General features: G+C 43.5%; 1 protein-coding gene, 1 long non-coding RNA gene and 1 pseudogene across 2 annotated transcripts in view; 1 reads left to right on the top strand and 2 right to left on the bottom strand.

The window, feature by feature from the left end:
• Nucleotides 1-1313, bottom strand: part of LOC143270141 (uncharacterized) — a 9875-nt gene extending 8562 nt beyond the window's left edge. The window contains exon 1 of the long non-coding RNA XR_013047111.1: nucleotides 1161-1313. This is a non-coding gene — a long non-coding RNA (uncharacterized LOC143270141). The remainder of the gene's footprint in view (nucleotides 1-1160) is intronic.
• Nucleotides 1-23449, bottom strand: part of LOC143270293 (uncharacterized) — a 539180-nt gene that overhangs the window by 62123 nt on the left and 453608 nt on the right. The window lies entirely within an intron of this gene.
• On the top strand, nucleotides 711-23449 carry LOC143270134 (excitatory amino acid transporter 4-like; annotated as a pseudogene).

Below are 23449 nucleotides of genomic sequence, written 5' to 3'. Positions count from 1 at the left end.
AGTCTGTCCCTCTTTAAATGAGAATTTTATTTTCGGTTTTGGTGTGTGTGTGTGTGTGTGTGTGTGTGTGTGTGTGTGTGTGTGTGTTTGTACATGTGAGTGCAGGTGCCAATGAGGCCAGCAGGGGGCATAGCAGTTCTGAGCTGCCTGATGTGGGTGCTGGGAATGGAACTCTGGTCCTCTACAGAAGCAATATGCACCCTCAATCACTGAGCCATCTCCCACCCCTTGCCCAGTAGCTCTCTTTTTAACTTTTTATTTTAAGACAGGGTTCTACTAAGTTGCAGGTGCTGGACTTGATCTTGTAAACAGCCTTCCACCACCATCCTCTAGAGTAGCTGATATTACAGGGCTGTCAACGGCTGGGTCAAAAGCCACGGTTTCTAAGCTGTTTGGTAACTTCCAAATGTTTGGCTGCTAAACAGATTGGCAGGTTTTATATTTATGAGCATTTTATTTAATTCATGAAAAACACATCATCCCGTTTTGGTTATCTTAGCAAATAAAGTAAGTTAATAAGAAAAAATAAATACGGACACAGGTAAAAAAAAGGGGGGGGGCACAAAGTCTGAGGTCTCACCCCAAAAGAGGGTCATGAACCTCCAGCTGGGACTAGAAGTGTCATCATTTCTTTCCCAGTGACCCCTCCCTTACAGCATTACTGTCCTGGTCACGCACACTGGGCAGCCATATTAGTTGCTTACCACTGTTTCCCAGGCACCTGCTGATTTTGTCCTTGTGAAAAGTCGACTATGGGCGTCTTAGGGCTGGACACCCAACTACTGTGGATAGGGGGACTAGCCTAAAGTGCCCTTTCAAGAGCTCTTATGCAATGGGTATTCAGCAAAGGCCTGGCACTTTAGTTTGAGAGCTGCAGCAGCTCCCAGTTGCTTGAGATGATCTCAGTGAAGGAGGCTGGAGGCAGAAAACCTGAAAGGTGTGCAGTATTTTGTGTGTTTTGTTTGTGTGTGTGTGTTTGTTTGTTTGTTTTTCTACCCTGTCTCTAACCACCCTCTCTAGTGTTTGGGTCCGAAGACCTTAACCTTTTGCTGCTGGGATTAAAAACTGTATCTCATCCAGGGCAGGCTCTCAGTAGTCTCCACATGGGCATCGCCCCTCCCCTGACTTCTGAGCTGCAAGTGCCTGCCCCTCCACCTTACCCTCTCCTTTCCTGGAATCCTCCCTCACCAGACCTGGTCTCCTCTGTCCCCAGAGAGAGGTGATGAGCAGCCATGGCAACAGTCTGTTCCTGAGGCAGAGCAGCCAGCACCTGGGTGGTGTGGGCTCTCCTGGTGACCTCAGGACAGTTGGCAGCAGAGAGCACTGCGCATGCGCATGCGCCTGCAGTCCATGATCAGAGAGCATGTGTGGCGCTTTCTGTGCAGAAATGCCTTCATCTTGCTCACAGTCAGCGCTGTGATCATTGGTGAGCTCTGCTTCTGGGAGGCGGGACTTCTATTAACTACCCACCCTCTCTGGTGCACTCATCGCACAATCCCTTAGCCCATCAGAGGACTCAGGTAGAGAGGGCACATACATGCACAAAAACAGCTGTATGAACACGATGTGATGTCACATGTGTGGGTATGGGCATCCGCAAGTACACTCAACAGACATGCACTTTACGACTACACACAGAGAAGGATAAATATATCTTACATATGAATATATCTTACATATCTTAATTGAGAAGTGCAGTCACATAAACTGTGCTAACGTTCATAAAAAGATGCAGCTATCCATCATACCCTTAAGAGATTGGTTCTGCAAACACTACCCCATTTTATTTAAGGAACTTGATTGTCTATTGGTTTGGATGTCCACAAGCATTTGTTATCTGTGGATGCTCAAGTCCCTTAAATAAAATGGGGTAGTGTTTGCCAGATCTGTGGCTATCTTGGTCTCTAGGTTATTTGTAACACCCAAAGCAATGTAACTGCTAGGTAAATAGTTGTTATACTGTATTGTCTAGGAAATATTGATAAGAGAAAAAAATCTCTACACGTTCAACAGACACAACTTAAGGAATTATGAGGTTGTATAAAATAATGGGTTCCTCATGACATCTTCATATCTGTATACAATGTGCTTTGATCATATTCTTTTTCCTTTACCCCCTCTTACCTAGTCACCCTCTGCTGGTTCCTTTTCTCTCCCCAAATAGCCCCTTTTCTGCTTTCCACAGATAATTTCCCCTTAAAAATTTCCATGTGTACTTGATTATTTAGACAGTGTGGATTCCAAGGGTACCACAGCCAGCTGTCTTGGACTTTGTGAATACTTTCACATACTCATCTATGCATTTACATCTACATGCTTAGAAGCCCAATTTCATATGCACTTCCATATTTGAAAGTGGTAGCATAGAGCTGGAGTGATGATTCAGTGGTTAAGAGCACTGGTTGTTCTTCCAGAGGTACTGAGTTCAATTCCCACATAGTGGCTCACAACCATCTGTAATGAGGTCCGGTACCTTCTTCTGGCCCACAGGAGAACACTGTATGCATAATCTGAAAAAAAAAAGAAAATGATAACACAGACAAAAGAGTCATACTTATAGACACACCCAAGAAATGCATGTGCATATCTTTATATATGATCCAATGTACATATGAATGTGCACACACACCTATGCACACACAAATGCATAAAATGCACACACACACATATATATATATATATCCATGTGCACACAACTACATGCACACATTCATTCACACAAATCCTCATCATGCACACACATATATATGCCCATGCTCACACAAATGTACACATACTTACACACATGCACATACATACCCATATATACATCTTTTTATACATGCCCATTCATTCACAAACACCCACATTTGTCTATAACACAAGCACACACACACACATACACATACCCATGCACAAATGTATCCATGCACACACAAATCCATGTAATACCCATGTACACAAATGCACCTCCTAGAATAGTCACTGCTCACCTTACTATACTCTTTTAGAGATGGATGGACAGTGCTTGGGGTTGAGATTCATAGTTCATTCCATGAACTTTTCCTGGCATTGCCTTGTGCCCACACCAGCTCTTCTACCACCAGATCAAGTACTTCTCTTTTCCTGGTGAGCTGCTCATGAGGATGCTGCAGATGCTGGTGCTCCCCCTCATCGTCTCCAGCCTTGTCCCAGGTGAGACCCCAAGCCACTGTGCATCTACAGGACCCATTCCAAGCCCACACTTGAGAAAAGAGCCAGGGCTTCCTCACCAGTGGGGGCCCTTTCCAAACACATCAACTCAAGCTGTGCCCAGATCTTGCTTCAGTCTTGCTGTCACAGGATCCTTGTGTCCCAATAACTTCCTTGTACTTGTTGTTGAAGGTAAAATCCCATCCTGCCAGAGCTCTGGTCTCTCCAGGGGGGGAAGAAAGGCTTTGGAGGGTCAGGGGAGTTAGCTTGGATATGGGGTAGATGATAAATGGAATGTGGTTGAACATGGAGGAAGTGAGTGGGATGGAGGTGCCAGGATGGAGGGTGGAGGAAGGAAAGGAGCTTTGATGTGTTATGTAGCACCTTTTCTTCTGGATAGTAGTTGTTTTTGCTTCATGGCCATAGGATCTTCATTTTATGGTTCACCTTTGATGCTGGAGTAGAAGAGCATGTATAGGCAATATGTCGGCAAGTGTGCATGGCTGTTGCCCTGGTTTCATTTATGTTGTTACAATAAAATATTTGACACAAAACAACTTAGGGGAGAAAGGGTTTATTTTAGCTCACAGTTCCAGGTTAGAGTCTATCACTCAGGGAAGACAACATAGGAACTTGAAGCAGTTCATCATAACCCATCCACAACCAAGAGCAGAGAGAAAATAAATGGACACATGCTTATTTGTATCAAGTTACATCTCTACATGTATACAGTCCAGAATCCCTTTCCTAGGGAATGGTGCTACACACAATGATTGTCCTTCCTCCTTCAATGTAATCTGGACCCCCCAGTCATGCCACAGGTCCACCTGATTTATAAAATTCCCCATTGAGCCTCTCTTCCTAGTGGTACTTGCTCGTGTTGAGTTAACAACTAAAACTACTCACCAGAGTTGTGTTTCAATACAACTTTACAAAAGTAAATAGTGCACCAGATTTAGGCCATAGGTGATGTTTAGTAAGCCTTGGGTTTAGGGACAGAAATAATGATCAAGGCTGGTTTCTTAGGTTGGGCTTCTTTGAAGCCAAGCCTGACATATAGATCTGGTCACCAGAAACTCACCAAGGGAGAAACACATGAAGAAGTGAAGATAGAAGGACAGGATGGGAAAGGAAGCTAAGCAAAGGCATGTTTTCAGAAGAAGGCTGGTGTCTCAGTGTGCTCCCACTGGGCAGGGGCTCTGAAGTGTGAGCAACATCATGGAGGTGTCTCTCACCACCAATTCTGTCTTCATCTGAATCCCTGCACCAGCAATCATTGACTGTTGCAGAACAATGGGACCTTTCTGGAGGAGGAAGCTCCCATTCTGCTGAGGATCACTCTCAGGAGAAAAGTGCAGATTGTTAGTATCTCAAACTCATAGCAACTGGATGGTTGCATGGCCTGGTAAGAGACATATAGGTACAGCATGAACAGTATCCAGGCTAAATGTAGAAAGGGGTGGGTTCAAGTGAAGTGGGAGTTGTGATGGACCCTGGGATGAAGACTTCAATGATTGTGATATTTATGGTGCAGGATAAGGAGAGGGTTGGGTGGAAGTTGAAAGGTTAACTTAGAGTAAAGGGGAGGTACTGTGATTGGTGCAGTTATTTGTAGTAATAAAATGGAGTGGTATGTGTCCATTTGTTTTTAGCCTAAGAATCAAAAACTGAATCATCCCTGGGTTGAACCACCAGTGGATTGGTTTCAAGATCCGTATAAACACCAATACCTGAGGATGCTGAAGCCCTTTCTGTAAATTGATGTAGTGTTTGCAGATGACCTATGCCTCTCCTCTCGTGTTCTTTCAGATCATCTCTAGGTGGTGGGTATACACTGTACACTGTAAAACTTTATTTCAAAGTGACACAAAACTTTTATTTACTTTTATATACTTATTTTGTTATTATTATTTAATCATGTGTCTATGTGGGTATGTACACATGAATGCATGTGCCCATGGAGGTCAGAAATGGGCATCAGATACCCTGGAGCTGGAATTACAAGTGGTAGTGAGCCACAGAATATTTGTGTTGATACTGGAATTTGGGTTCCCTGTAAGAGCAGTATGTGTTCTTAATACCGAGTAATCTTACCAGCTCCCTTTATTAACTTAATAAACTATAATCAAATTATATTTTGCCTGATAATATATTTATTTGTGATAGCATAAAATTTGTTGTGTAGATAACTCTCAGCATTAGAAGGTGAACCATGTTTTTTGTGGACATCTTCAGTTAAGGGATGTGCAATGAGTTTGAGCTGATGGTATGGAATGGGTGGACCAGATGGAGGCTAAAAGGAATGGGTGCTGTTGCACGAACTGCATTATCTCTTTTCTAGGTATGGCATCCCTGGACAACAAGGCAACAGAGAGGATGGGAATGCGGGCAGCTGTGCACTACATGGTGACCACAGTCATTGTGGTTTTCACTGGGATCCTAATGGTCACCATCATCCATCTTGGGAAAGGCTCCAAGGAGGGGCTGCACCATGTGAGTCAAATTCAGACTGTCCCAACAGCTCATGCATTCATGGACCTGGTCAGGTGACATTCTCATTTTGTTGGGACTTCCAGATATGCATGCAGCAATTCTTTTCTATGAGAGACTACAGGAAAAGGTAGATCTAGTTTGGAAAAGGAAGCAACTATTGGTTGCCATTTCTGCCCTGGATCCTTGCATATCCTTAAGAAAGCTAAGTCTAGGTCTGATCTTTGAGCTCTGAGGCTGGAGAGGACACTGTTGTAGTATCCCAGGACGGAGTAAGAGGAGCTGCTGCTGTTCAATAGGTGTTCATAACCTCTTTGGTGAGCAAATGATTCTCTTTTTTTTTCTGGAGCTGAGGACTGAACCCAGGGTCTTTCACTTGCTAGGCAAGTGATCTACCACTGAGCTAAAACCCCAACCCGTGCAAATGATTCTCTTAGTCCAATAAGATTTTGCCTGTCAGAAGTAATGTCAAATCCAGTCATACTGTTCCTATGGTACTGACTTGGCACCGGAAGAGTTTAGGAACTCTTACGGTGTTCTCTGCTGCTATTATACACTAGCTGAGGTCCAATGAGATGGCTTAGTGAATAAAGGTATTTGCTGACAATCCTGACCACCCGAGTTCAATCCTCTGGACCATCCTCATGGTGGAAGGAGAGAACAGAGTCCTGTAAGTTGTCCTCCCAACTCCATGTACATGCTGTGGCATATGTGTACACACACACACACACACACACACACACACACACACACACACACACAAACACACACACACACACACACACACACACACACACACACACACACACACACGCCTAAATAAATAAAAGTTAGGGCCAGTGAAATGATTTAGTGGGTAAAGACACTTATCACCATGCCTGACAACCTGACAGGATCCACATGGTGGAATGAGAGAACCGACTCCTACAAGTTGTCTACCTTTTATCTGTATACCATGGCACTGTGCCTCTGAATAAGTGTATTAAAATTTAAATGAAAAGTATACTTGAAACTGAGTTAGTTGTAAAATGAAAACAAAAGCAAAGAACCAAAAGACAAAGGTTTATTTAGCTCATGTTCAGGGATCTAGGATGCCCAACAACTTTGCACCAGCATCTAGTGAGGATCTTCTAGCTGCATCATAACACGGCAGAGAGCACAAGATGGTTATCAAGAGCAAGCATATCAAAAACAAGGCCACTTCCTATTACTCTGTAAACTTCTTTAGTCCAAGGCTCCACCATCAACTTTATGGCACTCAGATTCCATGACTTTGGGTGGGGCCTAATTATAATCAATCCATGGTAAGTTACATCTGCAACTCTGAGCAGCTCTATGGGTCTGGGCGATCTCCTCTGGCCTTTGGTTACCTCCTGTGGAAGCTAGAGATGTTTACAGTGTTTACTTCTAGGGTCATTGCAGGGTTTATGTCAGATGATGAAGGGCAGGTACTTTGCTCAACCCTGGGCCCACACCATGCATTTCTATATTGTCTGCTGCTACGGTTGCCATGGTTATCAGTGCAGGAATGCCCTTTGGCTCACTCCCAAACTCTAACCACTTTCCCTTCTCTGATGTTTTTGTGCAGAAATATGTTTCCACCTAACTTGTGGAGGCCTGCTTCAAACAGGTTAGGAGAAGCACATGGTTTAATGAAGGAGGAATGGAGGGTGGAGGGAGCTTACTTCCCAAGGAGAAGGGTGGGAAGAAGGGCCTGAGTGGGGGGACCTTGGGGACGATTCTGGGAGAATATGTGTACCACACATGGCTATGTTGGTGATGCAAAGGGTGGCCAGGTTATGGAATTCATGGAGGCTAGGATGCTGGGGTCGAGGTTCTGAGACTTCTGATCACAGATGTGCTAAAATCTGTCTGAGCATGAGCTTGGGGTTCATAGTAGAAAAGCAGTCACAGGCAACATGTGAAGAGGACTTACACTTTCCTGTAAAACTATATTTACAGAAGCAAGTAGTGGACTGAATTTGGCCAGCAGGGGGCGCATAGCAACCCCTTCACTGAAGGCTAGACATAAAGATGTAGACTATATATCCATTTTCTATGCTTGGTTTTTAACATCCTCACTATTTGGTTACTCATTTCTTTTCTTTGGTGAAGAGGATGAAAGCCAGGACTTGTTTATATTAGGCAAATGCCAGTTACTAATTTCTTTTTTTATTATCATTATCGTTATATTTTCAGTGTGTGTGTGTGTGTGTGTGTGTGTGTGTGTGTGTGTGTGTTCGTGCAAATGAGATGTATGGAACACAGGGCCTCACAGGCCTAACTCCAGTTTTTTTATATTTTTTTTGTGATATTTATGAAAGAGCTAACCACCATACTGAATCTGGTATCAATTTCTCTGCATTTCAGTTTAAGATGCAGTACAGCACACGAGTGGTAACCAGGATGACTGTAAGGACAGAGAATGGGTCAGAACTGGGGGCCTCCATGTCTCCCCCATCCTCAGTGGAGAATGAAACCAGCATCCTGGAAAATGTCACCCAAGCCTTGGGCACCCTGCAGGAGGTGATAAACTTTGAGGAGACTGTGCCTGTGCCTGGTTCAGCCAGTGGCATCAATACCTTGGGCCTTGTGGTCTTCTCTTGGCCTTCGGGTTGGTCATTGGTGGCATGAAGCACAAAGGCCATGTCCTGAGGGACTTCTTTGACAGCCTCAATGAGGCTATTATGAGGCTGGTGGGCATCAGCATCTGGTGAGTAGTTGGTGGGTGCATGTGCCTGGGTGAGGCAGTGGTGGTGGTTCCTGGGGGTGACGGTGACCAGGCTGATGGGACTGTTGGAGACATTTGGCCCCTCATTCATCTGTGTGTTAGTTAATTTAATCATCAAATCATCAGTTCATTCATATCTTTCTGTAGTGAGTTATTCAGCAGTTCATAACTCCATTAATCTATTTACTCACTCACTCATTTGTGCATTCACTCTGTGATTCATTCACTCATTCATCTATGTTCATCCTCCCACACATTGGGTCACCCACTTTCCTCCCATTTTTGTGTAATAAAAATATGTTCTTAGATAATTTCATACATGTATAAAAAGTGTCTTGATAATACCCATATTCCCATTCTCCCTCGACTTCTCTCAGACTCTCATGTTCCCCTTCCAACTCTATATCATCATATGCATGTATTTGTATATATCTCCCATTGATTCCAATGAGAACTGTCTGTGTGAACATGGATGAGGGCATGGCCACTGATTTGGGCAACCTACAGGATGCCTCATCCAGGAAAAATTTTGGCTTTCCATTCCCCAGAAGCCATTAACTCTCAAAATAGTTTCTCAGCTAGGAGCAGGGCTTGTGAGTCTCTCCTCAGTCCATGTTGGAATATTGACTGGCTTGATCCTGTGTCAATTTGTGCAGACAACTACAGTTGCTGTGAGGTCATTGTGCTGTTTTTGAGACAGGTCTTACTATGTAGCCCGGGATTGTCTGGAACCTGCCAACCTTTTCTGTCAGCCTCCTGATTAGTGGGATTACAGGCATGCACCACCACATTTCTGCATTTGTTAATTCAATCATCAACTCACTGATTCACTTCCTCATTCTTTTCTGCAGTGATTCAATTCAGTAACTTTTTCTTTCATTAATTCCCTCATCTATTTCTTGTATTCACTCATTCATTCTCATTTTTCTAGCACTGGCCCACTCACTTATCTTCTTTTAAAGTCTTTTTCTATTTATCAGTTAAATAATTTCTTCATGTATCTATTCACTGATAAATATGTTCATTAGTTAAATTACTTCACAATTATCACTCTATTACATTTTTCTATCTATCTATCTATCTATCTATCTATCTATCTATCTATCTATCTATCTATCTATTGTGTCAGAGTACATGTGTATGGATATGCAAACCATAGCATGCATGTGGACATAGAGGATAAAGTTGTGAGAGTTAGTGCTCTCTTCCTACCATGTGGATTTCAGGATCCAACTCAGGCCTTCAGGCTTGGCACAACGTATCTTTACCTGGGGAGCCATCTTTCTGGCCCCTGTAATTATTTTTAAGTGCTAGGGTTGAACCAAGGCCTTATGTCTACTAGATAATCAATCACTCTACCACTGAGCTGTACCTTCAGTTTCCTAAATAATAATCTTTTTTCCCTGGTGCTCAGGATGGAACCTAGGGCCTTGAGTAAGCTAGGCAATAACTGTGACACTGAGCTGTAGTATTAACACCATTAGTTAAGACATTGACTGCATTTGTGTATTTACTCACCCAAACCAGCACACTTGGATTCACTCCCAAACCTGTTGATTTATGTATGCATTTGCCATTTTCTCATTTACTCCCTCAGATATTCCATTTATCTCTTCACTTTCATACTTACTCATGCCCTGTTTTATTTTCCTTTCTACATTTGGGTATGGTGTGATGTGCATGCGAATGTATGTTATTTTTGAATGAGTGGGGGGAAGTATGTGTGTGGTGGCCCAAGGGCATGTTGGGTATCATTTTCCATAGCTCTTATACCATGGCAACTCTTATAAAGGAAAAAATTTAATTAGGGCTGGTTTCCATAGCTCTTATTCATTAAGGAAGGATCCCTCAGTCAAATCTGGAGCTCAAGGAAGTGGCTCATCTTGCTAGCCAAATTGACCTGACTCCCCTTCTGAGGCTGGGTTGGCCTAGCCTATCAAGCATTACATAGGTTTTGGAGGGTCTACACTCTGGTCCTCATGCTTACATGATAAGTGTTTTAACCACTACTCCATCTTCCAACACCCATGTCCCCTTTTCACATTAATTTTTTTCAAAATTATTTCACTCTTCACTAGCTCATTCGTCTAGCAGACAGTTTCCCAGGCTTGAGACACAGTGATACACTGAAGTCATACTTTATCTTGAAGAAGTTTGTAAAATCCATGGGGAGACAGATGTAGACCACTATGTGTAACACAAAGCCATAGGTGCCATAGCAAAGCTCCAGCAGTGGTGGATGGACCCATATGCAGTGGATGCTCCCTGGGAAGATGAGGAGTGAGCCATACATCTGGGCTTGAAAGGAGAGTAAGAACCTAACTAGATGTGAAGAGGAGAGAGGTACATCACCAACAAGGGAGAGAACAGGCAAAGCCTGAGAAACGCCGAGTGACTGGACAAGAAGGACTCTAGTTTCATTTTGGTTGCTGTGATAAAATTCTGACATAAAGAGCAAATGATTATTTATAGCCTCACATTTCTAGGTTACAGTCCATTATTATAGAGAAGACAAAACAGGAACTTCAAACATCACATCACAGTGAAGAGTAGAGAGAATCAACACATGAATCCCTGCTTGCTTGCTTGCTTGCTTAGTTTCAGCCAGCTTCTTCTATTATTACGCAGTCCAGGGCCAAGCCCATTAAATAGTGCTGCCCACAGTGGACTACCTCTTTCTACAACAATTTGCAATTAAGAGAGTCTCCCAAGCACATTCCCATAAGCCAACCTACTCTAGATAATTCCTCATTGAAACTGTCTTCTCAGGTGATTTTAGGTTGTGTCAAGTTGAAACTTCAAACTAACTAGCACAAAAAGCAATTTGTGGAAATTTAGAAGGCCAGAGATAGGGGATGTTTTAGTGTCTTGGTTAGGGTTTCTATAGCTATGAAGAGACACCATGAGCATGGCAACTCTTATAAAGGAAAACATTTAATTAGGGCTGTTTTACAGTTCAGTGATTTAGTTCATTAATTTCATGGTAGGAAGTGTGGTGGCATGCAAGCAGGCATGGTGCTAGAGAAGGAGCAAAGAGTTCTACATCTGGACCTGCAGGCAGCCGAAAGAGAGAAACACACTGGGCCTGGCTCGAGCATCTGAAACATCAAAGCCTGCCCCCAATAACACACTTCCTCCAACAATACCACATGTAGTCCAATGAGGCCATACCTCCCAAAAGTGCCACTCCTTATGAGCCTAGGGGTACCATTTTCATTCAAACTGCCATACTTAGTAATTAATGCCTAAGGACCGAATTCTGAAGGGAATAGTCATCTGGAGTTGAGCTGAAAGGGGCTTGAATGAGAGAATGAGATAAAGATTCCAGAAGGCTCAATGCTGATGTTGTAGGAACTTTTCTGCTTATCAGATGAGCAGTGAGTAACCAATGTGAGGTGGTACATTCATAGAATCCAATTGTATTAATTAGCTTTTCTGTTGCTATGACAAAATGCCCGGGAAAACCAATTTAAAGAGGGAAGGTTTATTTTTGCCTCACAGGTTTGCAGGAAACAGTGCATGGTTGGCTGGCTCCATTGCGTTTGGGCCATGATGGTGAATGGATATAGCCAATGCAGCTGCTAACTTCACTGCATCTAGGAAAAAGAGAGGGAGAGAGGGAGAGACTGCGGAGAAGACATGTCCTTCAAGGGTATACCCCCAATGATCTACTGCCTTTTACGAGGCCTTTCCTATAGTTTGCTCCCAATAGCTCATTCAGCTATGATTCCATCAATTGATAACCCATAGCAGAGATTGGAACTCTCATGAACAGTTAGCTTCTACAGGTCCCACCTCAGAGCACTGGCCTTCAACATATGAGCCTCTGGGGAAATATTTTGGGAGAAAACCCTAACAACAATGCTATTAAAATATTTTATTTTATATATGTGTGTGGATGTGTAAGTGGGTGTGCAGGTGTTTCTGTGGGTACCCATAGAGACCAGAAAGTGGTGCCATATCCCTTGAGCTGGAGTTAGAAGTGTTTTTGAGCTGTCCAGTGTGGATGATGTGTCCAAAATGAGAATTTCATCATTGAACAGCAAGTACTCCTAACCACAGGGCCATTTCCCCTGTGTCCCAGTGCTGGCTTTGATACTCAGGAAAGGTTGGGGTGGAGTTGTGGTTTCATGGTAGGTACTGTCTGGCTCCTTGAATCTATTTGGGCAAAGTTTGGGGAATGCCAGCTCCAGACCTGTGAGGAAGATCATCCTAATACATATGTGCCTTGCCCAGGTATGCACCTGTGGGCATCCTGTTCCTGATTGCTGGGAAGATTCTGGAAATGAAAGACATGGCTGCCCTTGGAGGTCAGCTGGGCATGTATACTCTGACTGTCATCATTGGATTGTTCCTCCGTGCTGGTGGTGTTTTGCCCCTCATCTGCCTTCTTGTCACCCATCAGAACCCCCTCCCATTCATTGGGGGCCCGCTACAGGCCCTCATCACAGCCATAGGTACCTCTTCCAGGTATGGCCTTTCCCGGAACTCTCCCTGAGTCCATTCTTCATCTTTCATAGGTTCTTTTAGGTACTCTCCTCTCCACCTCTCCAAACACCTCTTCTGGTTATACAATAGTATTGGGTAACTCTTGAAGCTTTCTACCGGTGGCCTATACTTGGGGATATAGTCTTTGTCTTGTGATGACTCTCATAACCTCCTTGTCTCTTTTGTTTCTCTAGGTTATAAGGAGGAGAGACAGATGCCAGTTCTTTGTTTAAGGTGGTACTGGGGGTGAAACACAAGCTCAGAGAGTCTTGGCTTCTTAGGCTTTCCTCTCCTGTTTGTGCTTTTAGGGGCTTAAAAAGTGATCCTTATCTCTCACCATCCAAATTTAAAACAGCTTGACCAAGTATCCCAACATCCAAACAGATAGGAGAAAATATTTTTTATTGTCCTCATGATGATTGGAGAATGTGCCTTTTGATCTTTGATCTGGGGCTAAATAGGATTGATACTATTGTACATAGAATTAAACCAATCTGATCAGTATGGAGCTAATCAGCCCCTGCTCCCACCTCCAGTGCTGTTTCTGATGCTTGGCAAAGGTTGAAATTGAATTGGGTGCTTTGCAGTAGGCAATGTCTTGTTCTAGGGCCACAGACTTGAGTCCAAGCTTTAAGTTTCATAGCATAAAGCTGACCACACAGGGGTCAGTTCTTGCAGACAACCTGACCCCAAATGAGATGCCTACTCTTTCTACTAAGTTGCCAGTCAAATGAAAGTATACTCTGTGAAGTAGTTGGGGAGAGCCCTAGCTGCTGTAGATTGGGTTGTTTCTTGTGCAGAAAAACACTCTGTCTTTTACTGTTCTACTTTCATTTCTGTTGCTGTGACAAAATACCCTGATGAAGGGTAGTTTAGTGTGTGAGGAAGAAATTTATTTGGCTTACAATTACAGGTTATAGCCCATTTCTGTGGGGAAATCTAAACAGGAACTTGAGGCAGCTAGTCACATCACACTCAGGCACAGAGAATAAATGCATGTTTGCTGCTTTCTTGCATATGCTCAGCTTGGTTTCTCCACTGTTAAATAGTTCAGGACCCCCTGCCTAGGGAATAGCACCACTCATCGTTGGCTGGGTTTTCTCATATGAATTAGTTAAGACAATCCCACATAGATGATTCCCATAGGATGACCAAACATAGTGACCCATGGAGACTCTCTTCTTAGGTAGTTCCTGGTTCAGTTCTTGATAATTGAAGTTAGCCATCATCGTTAGGCTTCGGTGTGGAAGTCAGCAATCTGGAATAGACTGTCATAAAATCTTGGTGTGAATGGGTCAAGAGACATTCCTCTGGGAATGTCTACCTCTGAGTTCTCTCTGCATTAGGAGTCCCACTCCCCCATGCACAACTGTAATTCCCACTTTCTACTCCTTGCTCACATTCCAACCTGTTCTCCATGTGCTAGAGGGGAGCCCTCCTTTGGCCCTTTGCTGCTACTGCCCTCTCCCCATCCTTCAACTCCCTATTCTCAGCCTCCAGAGCTCTCTTCCCCCAGCTCTGCAACCCTGCCTATCACTTTCTGATGCCTGGAGGAGGGCCTGGATGTGGACTGACCCATCACCAGGTTCCTGCTGCCTGTGGATCCACTGTCAACATGGATGGCACTGTACTCTATGAGGCCTTGGCAGCCATCTTTTTTGCTCAAGTCAACAACTATGAGCTCAACCTGGGCCAGATTACCACAATCAGGTGAGACGATGAATATCAACTGAATAGGACAGGCTGTGTGAACAAGGTCTACTGAGAAATTTCCTGTTTATAGTTGCATCTCATTCCTAACTAAGATATAAAATTATGTATATGCAAATATCAAAAAATCTGAAAAACAGCAAAGCAACATGTGCAATATTTCTGATTTCCAGTATTTTGGATGAAGGATGTAGGATGCTCCACAGCATTTGTATCCATGGGGGATTTTTTACTCATCCATGTTGCTTATTGTCTGCCTATCATACAAGAATGAAAATGTAAACTCTGTGAAGGAAAGTATTTTCTTCGTTGGAAATTTCTTCCATAGACACATCCTGACTTAAGATGGTTTGACTTATGATCTTTCTTTCCCTCCCTCCCTCCCTCCCTCCCTCCCTCCCTCCCTCCCTCCCTCCCTCTCTCCCTCCCTCCCTCTCTCCCTCTCTCCCTTTCTCCCTCCCCCTCTCTCTCTGACCTGGCTAATTGGGACTGTAGGCATGTGCCATCATTCCTGGTAATGGAATAATATTTTGGCTTATAAGGATGTGAGTGTGATACATGGTCAGTAGAAACTACACTTCACATTTTTTTCTATTTTGTATGTGTCTCCCTGAGTCTGTGTTCACCTCTTGTGTGAAGGTGTTTTCTAAGATGAGAAGAGGGCTTCAAGTTCCCTGGAACTGGAGTTATAGGCAGCTGCCTGATACGGGTTCCAGGAATAGAGCTTGGGTCCTCTGCAAGAGCTGTAAGTGCTCCTAGCTGCTGAACTATCTCCAGCCACTTGGTTTAAAAGAGCTTAAAAATTACATTTGTGCCTGTGCACCTGCACGTGTGTGTGCTCGTGTGTGTGTGTGTGTGTGTGTGTGTGTGTGTGTGTGTGTGTGTGTGTGTCACAGTGCACATGTGGAGGTCCGAGGACCACTCACAGGATTCAGTTTTCCTCTTCTGCTATGCGGGTCCTGGGGACTGAACTCAGTTTGTCAGACTTGGCAGCACAGCATCTTTACCCACTGAGCCATCTCTCAGGGCCCTACACTTCTTTTTCGAATGGAATCTTTTCCTCCACTAGTGATGTGGTGGTTTGTTTTAATTGTACATTTGGCAGAATCTGGATTCACCTGAGGAGATAATCTCAAGAAGGGCCCATTGTCCTTTGGGTATGTTTGTTGGAGATCAACATGGGAAGGTTCAGCCTAAAAGTGGGCAGTACTTCTTCCCTTGATTTGGTTCCCGAGTTGTTTAAAAGTTGAGAGAGACCAGACCCATAGGTATGCACACATTTTCTCTGCTCTTGACTGCGGATGTGTTGTGGCTAACGGCTTCAAGTTCCTTCCTTGACTTCTCTACAATGATGGACTATAACCTGGAATTGTGAGCTAAAATAAAACCCTTTCTCCCAAAGTTTCTTCTGGGCACATTTTCTTAAATCTGAGTAACAGAGGAGAAGCGTAGACAGGCACTGTCCTTGGCTCTTTTCTGTCACAATGAGAAGATAGGCACGTGTCTGCCATTCTCCTGATGAGGCAGGATAGGCTCTGAGTTCATGTCAAGGTATAAAGCTCATGAATGGAGTCTTCTCCCTTGAAGTCCCATTCTTCAATACCAGTCTGAGTATTTGCTCAACCACCATTCTGATAGAGTTGTCCTCTGTGCTAATCATCTCCCCTTGTTCTGTGTGTATGGCTATAGAAGCTAGAAAGGGGTTTCCTCGACTACTGAGGAGAGAGCTGGCATCTCGAGGGCACTACTGCCTTTGCTGGGAAACTCAGGGGCCTTCACAATACATATTACATTTTTTGGGGGGTAATTGGAGTTAATTCTGGAGTTTTAACATAGGCCACCTGTGACCCCATAGATCCTACTTTCAATTTCATATTAATTTGCGGGACTAGAAGTGGAAACAAGGATTTATACCTGCTAGACAGGTATTCTACCACTGACATAGATCGTTAGCTTTTTAATTTTTAAAAAAGATTACCTGAGCAAGAAATGGTCTTCCGTGGGCCAGAGAGATGGCTCAGGAGTTAAGAGAACTTGCTGCTCTTACAGAGGACCTAGTTTTGTTCCCACTACTTACATAACTGATGTTTATCACCCCAATTCCAGGAGACCCAATGCTCTTTTATGGACTCCATGACCACCAGGCACACATGCAGTATACAACATACATGCAGGTAAACATTTATACATATGAGAATAAAAAAACAAAACAAACAACTTAAATCAAGAAAGAAATATGCTTCAAAACCAAGAGGGGCCGGAATGTCCTGGCCTTCAACGTAGTAAGCTCTATGTGCCTTTTTTTTCTTTTATTTTATTTTACAATACAATTCAGTTCTACCTATCAGCCACGGATTCTCTTGTTCTCCCCCCTCCTGCATCCCTCTCCTTCCCCCCAGCCCATCCCCTATTCCCACCTCCTCCAGGGCAAATCCTCCCCAGAGCCCCCAGGACTGAGATCAACCTGGTAGACTCAGTCCAGACAGGTCCCGTCCCCTCCTCCCAGACTGAGCCAAGTGTCCCTGCATAAGCCCTAGGTTTCAAACAGCCAACTCATGCAATGAGCACAGGACCCAGTACCACTGCCTGGATGCCTGCCAAACAGACCAAGCTAATCAACTGTCTCACCTATTCAGAGGGCCTGATCCAGTTGGGGGCCCCTCAGCCTTTGGTTCATAGTTCATGTGTTTCCATTCATTTGGCTATTTGTCCCTGTGCTTTATCCAACCTTGGTTTCAACAATTCTCACTCATATAAACCCTCCTCTTTCTCACTAATTAGAATCCCGGAACTCCACGCGGGGCCTAGCCATGGATCTCTGCATCCAGATCCGTCAGTCGTTGGATGGGGTTTCTGGCACGACTATTAGGGTATTTGGCCATCCCATCACCAGAGTAGGTCAGTTCCGGCTGTCTCTCAACCATTGCCAGCAGTCTATTGTGGGGGTATCTTTGTGGATTTCTTTGGGCCTCTCTAGCACTTTGTTTCTTCCTATTCTCATGTGGTCTTCATTTACCATGGTCTCTTACTCCTTGTTTTCCCTCTCTGTTCTTGATTCAGGTGGGATCTCCCATTCCCACAGGCTCTCTTTCCTTTGACCCTTTCCCTTCATCACTCCCACTCATGTCCAGGTTGTTCATTTAGATCTCAGCCATTTCTCTGTAATTGGGTGATTCTCGTGTCTTTCTTAGGGCCCTGTTTTCCAGGTAGCCTCCCTGGTGATGTAAGCAGCAGTCCAGTCATCCTTGTTCCACATTTAGGATCCTCCTATGAGTGAGTACATACCATATTTGTCTTTCTGAGTCTGGGTTACCTCACTCAGGATGATTTTTTTCTAGATCCATCAATTTGCCTGCAAACCTCAGGATGTCATTTTTTTTCTCTGCTGAGTAGTATTCCATTGTGTATATGTGCCACAATTTATTTATCCATTCTTTAGTTGAAGTACACCTAGGTTATGTCCAGGTTCTGGCTATTACAAACAATGCTGATATGAAAATAGATGAGTAGGTGCTCTTGTGGTATGACTGAGCATTTCTTGGGTATATGCCCAAGAGTGGTATAGCTGGATCTTGGGGGAGATTGATTCCCAATTTTCTAAGAAAGTGCCATATTGATTTCCAAAGTGGTTGTACAAGCTTGCATTCCCACCAGCAGTGTAGGAGAGTTCCACTAGTTCCACATCCTCTCCAACATAAGGTGTCTTCAGTGTTTTTGATCTTAGCCATTCTGACAGGCGTAAGGTGGTATCTCAGAGTTGTTTTGATTTGCATTTCTCTGATGATTAGGGATGTTGAGCATTTCTTTAAATGTCTTTCAGCCATTTGAGATTCCTCTGTTGAGAATTCTCTGTTTAGTTCTATAGACCATTTCTTAATTGGACTGTTGGTTGTTTGGATGCCTAATTTCTTGAGTTCCTTATATATTCTGGATATCAGTGCTCTGTCAGATGTGGGGTTGGTTAAGACCTTTTCCCATTCTGTAGGCTGTTGCTTTGCTTTGTTGACCGTATCTTTTGCTCTACAAAAGCTTCTCAGTTTCATGAGGTCCCATTGATTGCTTGTTTCTTTCATTGTCTGTTCTACTGGTGTTATATTTAGGAAGTGATCTCCTATGCCAATGTGTTCAAGACTACTTCCTACTTTGTCTTCTAGCAGGTTCAGAGCAGCTGGATTTATGTTGAGGTCCTTGATCCACTTGAACTTAAGTTTTGTGCACGGTGACAGATATGGATCTATTTGCAGCCTTCTACACGTTGATATCCTGTTATGCCAGCACCATTTGTTGAAGGTGCTTTCTTTGTTCCATTGTACACTTTTGGCTTCTTTGTCAAAAATTATATGTTCATAGGTGTGCGGATTAATGTCAGGGTCTTCAATTCGATTCCATTGGTCCACATGTAGGTGTTTGTGCCAATACCAAGCTGTTTTTATTACTGTAGCTCTATAGTAGAGCTTGAAGTCAGGGATCGTGATGCCTCCAGAGGTTGTTTTATTGTACAGGATTATTTTGGCTATCCTGGGTTTTTTGTTTTTCCATATGAAGTTGAGTATTATTTTTTCCAGGTCTGTGAAGAATTGTGTTGATATTTTCATTGGGATTGCATTGAATCTGTAGATTTCTTTTGGTAAAATTGCCATTTTTACTATGTTGGTCCTGCCTATCCATGAGCCTGGGAGATCTTTCCCTGTTCTGACATCTTCTTCAATTTCTTTTTTCAGGGACTTAAAGTTCTTGTCATATAGGTCCTTCACTTGCTTGGTTAGTGTTACCCCAAGGTATTTTATGTCATTTGTGGCTATTGTAAAGGGTGATGTTTCCCTGATTTCCTTCTCAGCTTCTTTGTCCATTGTTTATAGGAGGGATATTGATTTTTTTGAGTTGATCTTGTATCTTCCTATGTTGCTGAAGGTGTTTATAAGGTGTATCAGTTCCTTGGTGGAATTTTTGGCGTCACCTAAGTATACTATCATGTCATCTGTAAATAGGGAAGGCTTGAAATCTTCCTTTCCAATTTGTATCCCCTTAATCTCCTTATGTTGTCTTATTGCTCTGGCTAGAACTTCAAGAATTATATTGAATAAGTATGGGGAAAGCGGACAGACATGACTCGTTCCTGAATTTAGTGGAATTGTGTTGAGTTTCTCTCCATTTGTCTATGGTCATACCACCCTGAATGCACCCTATCTCGTCTGTATTTGCCTTCTTAATAAACAACTCTCCTTTTCCAGCCGCAGCTTTCTTGAATGACAGCTGACAAAAGTTGTGTGTATTTGAAGATGTGTTTCTTGATGATTTGCTACCTGTGCACTCTGCAGATGATCAAAACAGTCAGGCTGATTATTTTATTTGTCTCCTATGGTTTCCTTCCTTCTCCCACACCCTCTTCTGCTGCCTGTTTCTCCTCTCTCCTCTTATTTTCTCATCTCCTCCTTATTTTCCCCTCCCTTCCTCTCTCCTCTCTCCTTTCTTCCCTTCCTTCTCTTTTTCTCTCTCTGTCAGTCCTCCTCTTCTCCTCTCCCTTTCTCGGTTCTCTTTCTCTTTGCTGATAGTGAGAAGAGACTTCAGGTTTATTCTCTTTGAAATACAAACACAGCATCATTAGCCACACCCTCCACACCATACATTAGATTTCCGGAAGCCATTTATGTGGTATCTAGACATCTTGTACCCTTTGAGAGACATTTCCCCAACTCCCAGCCCATCTGACCAGCATCACGGTTTCTTCTTTTTGCTTCTGTGACTTCAACTTTTTAAATTTAGTTTCACATCCAAAGAGAGTTCATGGAATATTTTTCTTTCTGTGTTGGCTTGGGAATTTAACTTAAGGTGCCCTTCCCTTCCTGATCTTCCAATCTTCTGTTCTCTCTTTCCTCCTGAATTCCCGCAACATCACAGCCACAACTGCTAGTGTAGGAGCACCTGGCATCCCCCAGGCAGGACTGGTCACCATGGTGATTGTGTTCACATCCATCAGCCTGCCCACAGACGACATCATGCTGATCATAGCTGTGGATTGTTTCCTGTGAGTGTGACTTGGCTTTGACCCTGGGCTCTTCTCATAACTTTTATGAAGGATTCTGCAAGGACATGGTTGTAGAATTTGAGGGGTTTAGGGAGGCATTGGGATGGTCTGTTAGTGATGGCTTTGGACTCCAAGCCCATAGATTTATTATCTTTGGGACACAGAGTGAGTAGAATTCTGAAAAGGGGGTCTCCATCTATCAGCCCCTCCCCCACTCCTTGTCAGACCATTTCATACAAAAATCATACAAAAGTGTTCAAATATTTTTTAACTCAAAAATTTTAAACAGTTTTTTCCTTAGTGAAATCTTACTTCTGAAGAATTTTAGAAGTGAAAAGAAAACACAAGTTACCTGCTGCGTTAAATAGTGAAGAATTTTGACTTATACGATCACCTGTGATGATGGACAAAAGAATTTTGGTGGATTTTTGCACTGAACCCTATGAATGCATATGTTCTCTCTCTTCTCTCCTTCCTGTCTTTCCTCTGTTCTTTTTCACTAATTAAATTTGTTCTTTGACAGGTCAGGCATGTATGCAATGCTTTCTGGTTACTTTGCACACTCTCTAACTCCTTCCCACCCGGTCAGCTTTCCTCCCCACAACTCTGCTCCCCACATTCATGTCTTCTGTTTGTGATCCACTGAGCACAGAAGAGCCATTTGTGTGTCTTGCTGTGAGACTGTGCCATGGAGCTTAGTAGGCTTGTGGGAGGGCGCACACCTGAAGACAGTGACTCCTAATCTATAAGAAGGGAGGAGCCACCCCTACCCTGTTCCTCCCCCTCCTCTCTTGCTTTCTTTCCTTCCTCCCTTTGTTTCCTTCCTTCTCCTCCCTCTGTCCTTTTCTTCTCTTCCATTCTCCCTCCCTTTTCTCCACCTGTCTCATTCCCTCCCTTCTTTTCTCCCTCCCTGCCTCCCTCCCTCCCTTCTTTCCTGCCTTCTTTCCTTCCTTCACTCCCTCCCTCCTCCCCCTCTCCCTCTTTCTTTTTTCCTTCTTTCTTTCTCTCCTCTCTCTTTCTTCCTCTTTATACTTCCTACATCACTACCTCCTTTCACCATTTTTTCCCTCTCTCATTTCTTTTCTTATAACATGGAATTTACATAAAATGCCAATTTTTATTCCAATGTAGGTACTGTGAGCAAGACTAAGTCCCATTTGTACAGAAGGACTAAAGTTCCATTTGAACAATCCCAGCCTGCTCCACACCTACATAGATTCATGTCAAACAGTCTGTATCAAACAGTCATATCTAATAGTCTGCACCAGACACTTGTACCTAATAAGCCTACACCAGATGCTCATGTTAAATACTCTGCATCAGATGCTCATGTTTAATACACTGCATCAGATGCTCATGTTTAATAATCAGTGTCAGATGCTCATGTTTAATAATCTGCAACAGATGCTTATGGTGATATTTTATTTGTACTGAAATGTGATTTTATTTGTATGTTAATAAATAAAGTTGCCCAAGAGTCAGAGCTATTAGAGCCATAGCAAAAGCCGGGCAGTAGTGGCACACACCTTTAATCCCAGCACTTGGTAGGCAGAGCTAGGTAGATCTCTGTGTGTTCAAGGATACATCCAGCATTGGAGACACACGCCTTTCATCTCAATACCAACCATAGAAGGCCTGGAGTTCTGTACAGACAGGCAGTGACTAGGAGGTCATGTGGTTGGGTTTACAACCAATGAGAAGGCAGAACAAAAACTCTATAAAAAAAGACAGACATAGGAAGTAGGTCTCTTTTGGAGAGGTAGGACTACTGCGAGAGGAAGGGTAAGGTTTTTAGCTCTTAGCTCTGACCTCTTGACTTTCTTCTTTGCATTGGTTCTGTGTTTCTTATTTAATAAGACTGTTGGTTACATCTACAGATGCTCATGTTTAATACTTTGCATTAGATGCACATGTATAACAGTCTGAATCAGATCCGAATGTCTAACACTCTAGATCAGATTCTAATCTCTAACCATCTACATCAGGCTCTCATATCTAATCATTTTTAGGTTAGTCATATGTAGAAACAAGAATCACAAATTAAAGAAGAGTTCTGAGGATATAAGGAATGTTGTTAGGAAGGAAATCTGAGGAAGAGCAGGGCCTGTTCTAGATCATGTGGTTGTGAATTAGCCTGGAAGCCCTTCTAGTCTACTCTGGGTTCTTGAAGGAGCCTTTCACCCCCTCCCATTAATCTATTTTTCCTTCACCAGTGACTGGCTGCATACTATGACCAATGTACTGGGAGACTCAATTGAAGTGGCCGTCATTGAGCATTTGTACCAACAGGAGCTGGAGCTGAACAAGGCTGAGCTGACCCTTCCCAGCCTGGGGAAGCCCTACAAGTCACTCATGGCACAAGAAAAGGGGGCATCAAGGGGTCGGGGAGGTAATGAGAGTGTCATGTGAGAAGCTTCCAGCTCCGCCCAGGGAGGAGAGAAGGGACTGGGAGGGGGGTCCTGGGGACAATTTGTTGCCTAACTGACTGTGGGCTGAACATACATGTTCTGTGTGGTTTCTCGAGGGGCTGCTGAGATAAAAGAGAAGGAATGAAAGGTCTCCAAGGTGTACTCATCACTGTTGCATTTGTGTGCTTCAAATGCAAGAACAACCTAAGGGAGGGAAGAATTACTTGGGATATGGTTCTAAAGGGCTTTAGTTCTCTATAGTGGGAAGGCATGGAAGAGCAGAGCAGCTCACTTCATGGTGGTCAGTAAACAGAGACATGAGAAATGGGAAGTTACTAGGACGGGACACAGCTCTCCAAGACACACTACTTGTGACTACTTCCTTCAACTATCCCCTGCCTCCTCCTTTTGACCACTTTCCAATAC

The sequence above is a fragment of the Peromyscus maniculatus genome, chromosome 22 (assembly GCF_049852395.1).
Source record: "Peromyscus maniculatus bairdii isolate BWxNUB_F1_BW_parent chromosome 22, HU_Pman_BW_mat_3.1, whole genome shotgun sequence".
Lineage (NCBI taxonomy): Eukaryota > Metazoa > Chordata > Mammalia > Rodentia > Cricetidae > Peromyscus > Peromyscus maniculatus.
This window is presented reverse-complemented; position numbering and strand designations above follow the sequence as displayed.